Genomic DNA, 11,440 nt, shown 5'->3' on the forward strand with positions numbered 1-11,440 from the left:
TCTTTTCTAAGATACACGTTGACAGCTTTGTCTTCTTCCTTGCCATGGATACACTTGAAAATCATTAATTGTTATTTCTTCTATTAACTCAGCTTTGCTTGCAGGCCAGCTGTCAAGCCCCTCCATATCCAGGCTTGCCAGCACAAGCAGTTTTGGTTTTTCTTACCCCCTGCAAGTCACTCCTACTGCCAGGACATCCCCTCCAGCCCTCAGGAGAGCACATGGACACCACCCTCCAAATGGGGCAATAAAACATTGTCTGCCTGTCTGTCTGTCTGCTCCAGCTGCTGCAGAGACAAAACTACCACGAGGAAGAGTGAGGGAATGCAGATGAAAGAATGGTATGGATCAGCTCTCTTTGGGAATTTAGTGGAGAGGCAGCACTGAAGTGCTGGACAGAGCTCTCTCTGATCAGCCACTGCTCTCTCCTTCCTAGGCAGCCTGAAACACAAAGAATTGTATTTCCTGACTGCTGCCCCCCAGAGAGTCCTCAAACTCCATGAAAAATAAAACAAAAAATTAAAAATTTTAAAAATCAGTTTATAACTCACCAAAGCAGCGGTGGAAATCCCAGCGCTGAACTGTGGCAACAGCAAACCTCACATGAAGCTGCTCATCCCAAACCTCCACTGCAGGGCTGGCAGCTTCCTTGGGACATGCACATCACAGCAGGGTCCTTGCAGGGCATTCCTGGGACATGCACATCACAGCAGGATCCCTGCAGGATTTCCTGGGACATGCACATCACACCAGGATCCCTGCAGGGCATTCCTGGGACATGCACAGCTTCTCTGACAGCCACAGGAGAATCAATCTGGAGCATCCCAGGAGCAGCAGCTGGCAGGGTGCTGTTATAACCTGCCCAGCTGTCAGGAGTGCAGGGACACAGCTGGGAAGCTGCACAGGACACAGCAGCAAAGCACAGCAGCCGTGCCATGAGAGATCCCTGCAGGAAAAGCTGGGGGGAAAGCTCAGGGCCAGGGCTGGTGAGTCAGGCAGGGAAGTGGCTGAGCTGAGCCAGCAAGGCTGAGATTAAATCCTTTGGTAAAAGCCATGGGAAAGAAAGCTGAAGCTTTCCTAGAAAACTGTTCCACCCATTCCAATCCTGGCCAAGAGTGTGAGTACTGGGAGGGATGCAGTGGTTGCTGTAGGAAAATGAGCAGTGAAGAAGGTGAGACAGAGCCATAATTCCATTTCTGGTGGGGACAAGCACCTGCTCTGCCCCATCTCACAGAACCCAAATCCCTGACTGGTTTGGGTTCGAAGGGACTTTAAATCTCACCTCATTCCACCTCCTGCCATGGGCAGGGCATTCTCCACCAGACCAAATTGCTCCAACACCCATCCAGCCTGGCCTGGCCTGGTCATGCCAGCAACAAAAGCCACAACCACACCAGCTGCAAGCCTTTTCTGTCTCTTACAAACACCAAAATCCCTCCTTGCCCAAATATTGTGGCTGATGCAGCCTAAAGACCTGAAGGTGTGATGAGCTTGTTAGTGGAACCCTGGAAAAAGTTAAAGATAGAATCTAAAATGTTAGGCTTTGTGCTTTCCCAGATCAACTGCACCTGCGTAAGCAGTATGGTAAATTATATAATTGTTAGAAGTGATGAATGTTTAGTAATTAAATGTAATTATTATATAACCATAAGAAGAATAGTGAGAAACTATATTGGAAGTTCAGAGAGGGGCTAAATTTATGTATACAATAGAACAATATAAGTTTAATAATTAACATGAAAGTTATGTAACGATAGAGTATAAAACATGATCATTTCGGATGTATGGTCGGAGTCAGATTTGGGTTGAATATACCCCGATTCCCAGAGCTCTTAATAAAAAGCACCGCATATAATCCCCCGTGATTATGTATTTTTGAACGCTAACATTTTGGCGACCCAGATGAGTCCCTTGTGAGTGCTGCTGAGCGAGTTCGCGACTCGATCACGCTCCAGCCGGCACCGAGGGATTCTCGGGGAGCCTATCGGCCGTGACCACTTCTGCCGCTCACAAACGTCCCTGGGAGAAAGGTAAGGTGCTTTTTACTTTGGTTTGGATGCCTGCCAATAAGACGCAGCAAAAGCTACGCTTGGTTGGGCTAAAGGAATTCCTGTTGGTGTAAGCCTAGGCGCCGTTCCGTAAGACAATCGTGAAAGCGTTGCGGGTTCGGCATTTGTGGTATTTTTGAAATGGAGAAACTTAAAGGGATTTTGGGCAGTAACACCCCTATCCCGCAAAATTCTCCTTTGGGGTGCTTATTAGTACATTGGAAACAAAGTAACTTTGGGGAAGGATTACGGAAAACTAAGTTGATTGATTATTGTAATTCATGGTGGCCAGAATATGCCTTGGAGAACGGTGAAAAATGGCTAAAACATGGTACTCTGCAATATAACACTATTTTGCAGTTAATGTCGTTTTGTAAACAAGAAGGAAAATGGGATGAAGTCCCATATGTTGATCTGTTTTTCTACTTATGGGGAAAGCCAGAATGGCAGAATGAATGTGGATTATTAATGGTTAAAACATCTGCAAAGTGTGGGGTTTGTGAGGAACATTGTTTAGAACACTTGGCATTAAGAGAAAGCTTGAGTAGGGAAAATTATACAGATATTGATTTACAAGTAGCTCCAATAGGAACAAGAGAACCTAACCCTATCCCACCTGTTTCATCTGTCCCTATCCCACTACCTGCTCCTCACCCACCTACCCCTGAACCTGTCTCATCTAGTACACCTTTCCCTCTTTATCCTCCTCTCCCATCATCACACGATCCCTCTTCCTCTGAAGATGAGCAAAACCTAACTGTGATAGAAAGGGGAAAGAGGTATGCGAGGGAAAAAGATAGCAATGGTAATGAATCAGTGACCCCAACAGCCCATAGAACCCGGGGTCAGGCAAAGCTTTCTCCAGTTGTGCATAGAGATGGCATAAGGAAACAAAAACAGACTGTGATTGCCCCCTTGCAACAAGATGTCGGAGTGGAAGGGCCAGTAATTATAAAAGTGCCTTTTTCCCCGGCAGACTTAGTCATTTGGAAACAGTCAGCCGAAATTTATAGAGAAAATCCTGATAAAGTGGCACGCGTAGTAAAAATGGTTATGAAAACTCAAAATCCCGACTGGGATGACATACAAGTAATATTAGATACTCTGATGGATTCTACTGAAAAAGAAATGGTACTTAAGGCAGCCAAAGAGAGGGCAAGAGAAGATATTAGAAATGGGGTGGTAACAGGGAATTTAGATGTGAATTTCCCAATTGAGGATCCAAATTGGGACCCTAATTTATTGTGCGATATGAGGACATTACAGAAAAATCAAGAGTGGATGCAAATAGGAGTTCAGAATGCTGTGCCCAAAACTATAAATTGGTCCAAACTATATGAGGTTCGACAGGAAAAGAAGGAATCTCCCACTACGTTTTTGGAGAGGCTTAAGGAGGTAGCAAGGAAATATACAGACCTCCAAATGGATACAGAGCAAGCAAAGGTTCAGCTTGCTCTCATATTCTTGGGTCAATCACAGTATGATATTCGTAGAAAATTGCAAAAATTAGAAGGGGAAGAATTAAGGAATTTGGATAAGTTACTCAAGGTTGCTTGGAAGATATATAACAATAGGGAAAAAGAAGCTAGTAAAAGGCAACAGCAGAATCTTTTGGCAGTAATACAGGGGAGAGGGAACCCAAATTTCAGGGGGCATAACAGGAATGGTCGGGGTAGGAGACCAGTTACCCAGGGGTTAAGCCTGAATCAATGTGCATATTGCAAGGGGGTGGGACATTGGAAGCGAAATTGCCCAAGTTTGAATAACCAGTTTGACCAGGGCAATCAGTTCCAGCAGGCTACCAAGGAGATGGTCCTGGGGGAGTATACCAGCTGACTAGACATAGAACCAGTAGAACAAGTTAAGGAACCTGTTGTAAATATAAAGTTAGGGCATAAAGAGGTCAGATTTCTAATAGATACGGGAGCTACTTTTTCTGTATTGAATGATTTGCAAGGACAAATTGGGGACAAGGAAACGACAATAGTCGGCACTACAGGGAAAGGAAAAACGGCCTTTCCTGCAACCCCTAGATGTGTGTTTTGGAAACAAGGTTATAACACATGAATTTTTATATGTACCTGAGTGTCCAATTCCGCTTTTAGGGAGAGATTTGCTAGCAAAACTTGATGCAGTAATAACCTTTGAAAATGGAGAGCTTATAATGAAAACACCTGAATCAAAGATGGGACAGATATTAATGATCAAAGAAAAACCTGTTCCCTCTATCCCTAGGGAGGTAGAAGATGCAGTGATTCCCTCTGTATGGGAGACAGATATACCAGGGAAATCTAAATTGGCACAACCAGTGCATGTAGAGTTAAAAGAAAGGGCAAGGGCTGTACAAGTCAAACAATATCCCGTAAAACCAGAAGCACGGCAAGGAATAGTAAAGATTATTGAGAAATTCTTGAAATACCGAATTTTAGAAGAATGTGAATCAGAATTTAATACACCAATATTTCCAGTAAAGAAGCCAAATGGTGAATATAGATTAGTGCAGGATTTGAGAGCAATAAATAAAATAACAATGGACATTTATCCAGTGGTAACAAATCCTTATACATTGCTAACATCCGTAAAGGAGATATATAAATGGTTTACCGTAATTGATTTAAAAGATGCCTTTTTCTGCATCCCCCTTGACAAAGAAAGTAGGAAACTGTTTGCCTTTGAGTGGGAAAACCCAGGGAACGGAAGAAAGACCCAGCTCACCTGGACACGACTCCCACAAGGCTACAAGATCTCGCCCACCCTATTAGGATACCAACTGGCAAAGAACTGGAGATTTGGACTGAAAATGGGCAAGTACCAAGAGACCAATACTTATTGTTGCAGTATGTTGATGATATACTAATAGCTACAGAAGAAAGAGCAACCTGTATAAAGGTAACCATTGAGATTTTAAATTCACTGGGGATGGGAGGCTATAAAGTATCCAGAGGAAAGGCACAAATCGCACAACAGACTGTGATTTACCTGGGATGTGAAATTTCACAAGGGCAATGAAAACTAGGTACTAACCGTATCCAAGCTATTTGTGCTATTCCAGAGCCCCAGAATTTACATGAGCTGTAAGTCTTCCTTGGGATGGCAGGATGGTGTCGCTTGTGGATCATGGGCTATGGACTGATTGCGAAACCCCTGTATGAAGCTCAGAAGATTCAGCCATTCACCTGGGGCAAACCACAGAAAGAAGCCTTCCTAAAATTAAAGGAAGCACTGACAACTGCTCCAGCATTAGGGTTACCTGATTTGTCTAAAGATTTTCAGCTGTTTGTACATGAAAGGCTGCACCTAGCACTAGGAGTCCTGACCCAACGTCTGGGAAGCTGGAAAAGGCTGGTGGGCTACTTTTCCAAACAACTCGACAACATAAGTGCTGGGTGGCCCCCATGTCTGCGGGCAGTCGCAGCTACTGTGATCCTGATACAAGAAACCAGGAAACTTACTATGGGAAGGCACATAGATGTCTATGTACCACACATGGTAACCACTCTCTTAGAACAAAAGGGGGGCCATTGGCTATCTCCCAGCAGGATGATGAAATTCCAGGTAGTCCTGACTGAGCAGGATGATGTCACATTAAAAACAACTAACCTTTTGAATCCAGCTTTGTTCCTAGGTACAACTGACGAAGGCCCATTAGAACACGACTGTGTAGAAGTAATCGAGTACACCTATTCACAAGAGAGGACCTGAAAGACATCCCACTAGAGCAGCCGGAGTGGGAGCTGTTTACAGATGGGAGCAGCTTTGTGGAAAACGGAACCAGATACGCTGGATATGCGGTAACAACAGTCAATACAGTAGTGGAGGCAAAGGCATTACCACCAAATACATCTGCCCAGAAGGCAGAACTGGTTGCTTTAACCAGGGCACTAGAATTAAGTGAAGGGAAAAAGGTAAATATCTGGACTGACTCAAAATATGCTTTTGGAGTGGTGCATGTACACGGAGCACTGTGGAAAGAAAGAGGACTGTTATCTTCTCGGGGTACGCACATTAAACATCAGGATGCAGTCCTGCAATTGATAAAGGCAGTACAAAAACCTGAACAAGTGGCAATCATACACTGCAAAGCACACCAATCAGGAAACTCCAAAATCTGTGAGGGAAATCGAAAGGCAGACTGGGCAGCCTGACAGGTTGTTCGAGAGGTACAAACAACAATGGCATTGATACCTTTGAAGCTTAATGTATCCCAATTCAATTTGCCTCCAAAACCAAAATATTCAGTAGAAGATGAGAGACTGGCACATTTGCTAAATGCACAAAAGAATTCAGAGGGATGGTATGTAACTGCACAAGGACAAATAGTGGTACCCCCCCTGATAATGAGAGAAGTTCTACAAATTAAACATAACGAATGTCACTGGGGAGCAGAGGCATTGGTAAAATTGCTAAAGCAGACTTTAATTTCAGTCCGGATGTTAACAATGGCAAAATCAGTAATGACAAAATGTGATATCTGCTTGAAAAACAACCCGGTGGCCAGGCAACAGGCACAGCTAGGAAGAATTTGTATAGGAATAGAGCCAGGAGACTATTGGCAGGTAGATTTTGTAGGACTACCAAGGACTCGAGGATACAAATACCTGTTAGTGGGGGTTGACACATTCTCTGGGTGGCCAGAAGCCCTTCCCTGTCGCACAAACCAAGCAAAGGAAACAGTTAAGTGGTTACTACAGGAGATTATTCCCAGGTTTGGGGTACCTCTAGGGGTATCATCAGATAGGGGACCCCATTTCATAGCTACAGTAGTAAGAGAGATAAGTAGATTGCTGGGGATAAACTGGGACCTCCACACACCGTGGAGACCCCAGTCAAGTGGACAGGTAGAGAGGATGAATCAGACACTAAAAAGGCAAATCAGTAAAATATGCCAAGAAGCCAAATTGCAGTGGCCGCAGGCTTTGCCAATAGCACTGTTGAGGATTCGGATAAAGCCTAGGAGTGGGATGTCAGTCAGTCCTTATGAGATATTGTATGGGAAACCATATGAATCTCCTGAGCCTAACCCTAATGTACATGTCACAGGAACGCAGGAAGTGTATAATTATGTTCTGTCTCTTGGGAAAACTTTAGCTCGGCTCCGGATTATCCTCATGTGGAATAGACCACTGACTCTCGAGAACCCAGTCCATAACATACATCCAGGAGACAAGGTGTACATGAATGTAAATTTCATTTTTCTCCCGGCTGATTTATGTCCAGGGACGCCACTTGTATGGTTTTCTTGTGTTGTTTAGGTGGCCTGGAAAGGCCCAGGGATGGCCTTGAAGAGCCGACGCTTCAAAGGACGAGGAGAGACTTCTGATCTTGTCTCGGTCTTGGTGTTTATTAATTGTTTATCTAAAAGATTTTCTTTCTGCCCAACAGAGGTCTGCACAGCAAGTCAGCCATGGGCACACTCCGTGAGCCCCCGGGGCGGTCACTTATCTTTATACCCGAAGTTACGTGTACAATATTTATCATTTCTCCCCAATACCTTCTACTCTTATTAACCGGTGCACTTTTAGTAATAACCAATCCCAAAGTGCCACCACCACCACAGAAGATGGAGGCCACGAAGAAGAAGAAGAAGGACAGGACACGCCCCAATTCCTCCATCTTACTTCTTTAGACCCCCCTGTACCAAAATCCTAAACCCTGTGTTTTACACTTTAACTAACTTATCCCTTCACCATTCACCCAGTGAATTCCTCCCAGTCCTCATACAGGTCTCATCTCCTGTGTAGGATCAAAATCCTGCCACCAGACACTTCTGGCAACATTCCAGGATTCCCGAGCCCCCCAAGGGTGGTCTCGGCCTCTCTGCACCTCCATCCTGAGGTGCTGAGATCCCACATCTCCCCCTTCTGTTTGCACCAGGAAGATCTCTTTTACTATCCGATTCATAGCGTGTTTTAAACATGCAAATATGCATGGGACGACAAGTATGAGGAATAGGAGAATTATTAAAACATAGAACCCTACTCTTAAAATTCCTCTCCAAATGGGAGAGATGTCAAAGAAGTCTACCATACATTTTGCTTTGGCTGATTAATAGGTAAATTATCCCCATTGCTTATTTCAATGAACGAAAAGATGATGCGCATAAGCATCATAAAACTCATGGCTTCACTTTTGTGTGACATCATTGCTTTGCTTTTCATTCAGGACCTTAACAGAGAATTCCCCCAAAGTCCTTAGTTTCTTTTTATTTCTCTTCCGAGTCGTCTTGGCAATCTGAGTCTCGACCCCTGTCTGAGTACTCGTCTCTTTTTTTTTCTTGTATCTTTGTTTCTGGGATCCGCGTTTTCATGTTCTCGCACTCGAAATGGTTTCACGTGTCGTGCTGACACCCACGTCTCGATCTGTGGAGATACAAGCGAAAGCCTTGCCCCCCACTAGGTGGCGCTGTCACCAGCCTCCCCAGCTCAGATGACAGCATGAGCTCGACTGCCCCTGTCCTGTCGACTGCCGTGTTCGTGATCTCATTTGAGACCGTGTCTGCCTGGCTTTTAATTCAGCTGGAAATGGAGCTTGAACACCAGAACGTCTCCCTTGAAGGGAAGGGACTGGGACTCCGAGGGTTAAAACCGAAGGTGCCAATTCCGAAGAGGGTGTGGAGCCGCTGGGACATAGGATCCCGAGCACGGCCCCTCCTCGCCCCAGACGTCACTCTCTCCCCCTTGCTCCACCTCCGAATCTCCTCCCCTCGGTCTGTCCCGACTCTGTCTCCTCTCCCTCTGACGTTGTGTCCCTGGCTCCTCCCGCCGGTGTGTACAGCCCGCCCCCCGCCGGCACCCGGGCCCGCCCCGCAATTCGAGCCGACTTTGCTCCCAGGTTGCGAGTTTTGCCCGCCGCGCGCGTTTCCGCTACTCTGCCGGCCGGCCGGAGCGGCCGCCACCCCCCGGCGCCGCGCTGATAAAAGCCGCATCTGCACTCATGTCTCCCTTTATCTCTTCACCCGCGCTCCCCGCCGGCTCCGTCGCTGCCGCGCCGTGCCCCCCGCGGGAAACGCCCCCCCCCCCGATCCCTTCTCTCCCCCCTGCACCCCCCCTTCCGATCCTGACTCCCCTGTACTCTCCGGAGTTTCAGGACGCTTTAGGAGCTTCCTGGGGTTTCTGGGTTTTGGGACCGGGGCTTTAATATTATTTCCTGCTCTCTTTTCTCGAGAGCCCTTTCCCCTGGCTTCTTGAGGCCAGAGATAATTAATTTTTTTTTTTTTTCCTGGGGCATTGCCCCCCACCCTCCTTCTGAGGTGCCGCAACTTTTCGTTGCTCTCCCAGTCTTTTCGACTGTGCCGAGATGCCTTTCTGGCATCAATCTTGCCGGCGAGAGCAGCTTTAACGCTGTCTCGTCTTTCTTTGTTGCTAAAAAATATAAGTGCCTATTAATTTCCTGCCAAAACCCCACTTCGAATAGCAGGCATGTTTCGGCCAGTGGGTAATTAAGCCTTGCCCACAACAACAGCTGTTTTAATTCTTTCTTTTGAGATCCTTTCTGTATATGTTTGAGCCACGCCTTGTAAGGCGGACAAAATTTGTTTTTGCTCTTGGGACAGTGTACCCCCCATATTCTTATTTTTTGACCTTCTCACCGAATCGGTCGTCAGAGCTGTCCGGAGGCTCCTGATCTCTGTCCAGCAGGTCACAGGAGAAGGATCCAGAGGCGCCTTCCGGTTCTGATCCGGGCTGCTCTGCTACGAACTGTCTTCAGCAGAAGCTGAGAGATGTAATTCTCAGTGACTGCTGTTTTTTTGCAGACTCTTCTGGCTGTTTTTTTCTTTTCTTCTTTCTTCTTTTCCTTTTTTTTTTTTTTCTCAGGCTTCTCTCCTCAGGAGCTGCCCTCTCGGCTCTTCAGCTCTTCAGCTCTTCGGGGCTGATCCCCCCCCCCGAAAGGGTTGGTGGGGGGTGCCCACGCAGTGAACGCCACTTGTAAATTTCATTTTTCTCCCGGCTGATTTATGTCCAGGGACGCCACTTGTATGGTTTTCTTGTGTTGTTTAGGTGGCCTGGAAAGGCCCAGGGATGGCCTTGAAGAGCCGACGCTTCAAAGGACGAGGAGAGACTTCTGATCTTGTCTCGGTCTTGGTGTTTATTAATTGTTTATCTAAAAGATTTTCTTTCTGCCCAACAGAGGTCTGCACAGCAAGTCAGCCATGGGCACACTCCGCGAGCCCCCGGGGCGGTCACTTATCTTTATACCCGAAGTTACGTGTACAATATTTATCATTTCTCCCCAATACCTTCTACTCTTATTAACCGGTGCACTTTTAGTAATAACCAATCCCAAAGTGCCACCACCACCACAGAAGATGGAGGCCACGAAGAAGAAGAAGAAGGACAGGACACGCCCCAATTCCTCCATCTTACTTCTTTAGACCCCCCTGTACCAAAATCCTAAACCCTGTGTTTTACACTTTAACTAACTTATCCCTTCACCATTCACCCAGTGAATTCCTCCCAGTCCTCATACAGGTCTCATCTCCTGTGTAGGATCAAAATCCTGCCACCAGACACTTCTGGCAACATTCCAGGATTCCCGAGCCCCCCAAGGGTGGTCTCGGCCTCTCTGCACCTCCATCTTGAGGTGCTGAGATCCCACACATGAAGAACTGGAACGAGGAACCGCTGAAAGAAAAGTGGAGTGGACCCCATCAGCTACTACTGACCACCTTTACAGCAGTCAAAGTAGCCGGCGTGGAACCCTGGATCCACTATACCTGAGTGAAGAAAGTCCATCCTGGATCACAGACTGTATAAACTCTGGAATGAACAAAGGCTGCAGATAAGACATGTTTAATTGCTTTCAGGATGCTATCAGTAATTGTGCTAATGTTATGGTTATTAATATCTTTGGGATGTGGAATGCAAAATTATCAACTAACCACTCTTCATTCTAGAATGAAGAGAGGGGTACAAACAGAAACACAGGTGGTAAAGGTTTCTAATGCAGTTCGGGCTGAGAATGTAATGATTGGATTAGTCAAAGATTTTGCCAAAATGCAAAACACCAGCTGAATAACTGCCTGTCTGCCAATACCAAAGGCAGCAGGAGACCCAGTAAATTGGGGAATCATAACATCAAAACTACCTGAAATACAAAAGAACAAAATAATTACATGTAAACTGGTACCCGAATCGAGGCAAGTTACAGAAACAACTCTGGTGTGGGAATGTGAGGCCAAGGATAAGAAAGATCAGATAGAACCTTGGGACAGTGTGTGCTCTGTGAGTATTCTTCAAAGATTCCAATATATGGCAAACACCCCTTGGTGTATTAAGTGGGAAGGCCCCGAGAATGAAACAGATCCAGCAATAACGAACACTGACACTAGTAGCAGAACAAGGGCAGACAAAGTAAGTTGGTGGGCATGTAATAAAACTTACGACTGCACTTCA

This window comes from Ammospiza nelsoni, chromosome 8, assembly GCF_027579445.1.
Source record: "Ammospiza nelsoni isolate bAmmNel1 chromosome 8, bAmmNel1.pri, whole genome shotgun sequence".
Classification (NCBI taxonomy): Eukaryota; Metazoa; Chordata; class Aves; order Passeriformes; family Passerellidae; genus Ammospiza; species Ammospiza nelsoni.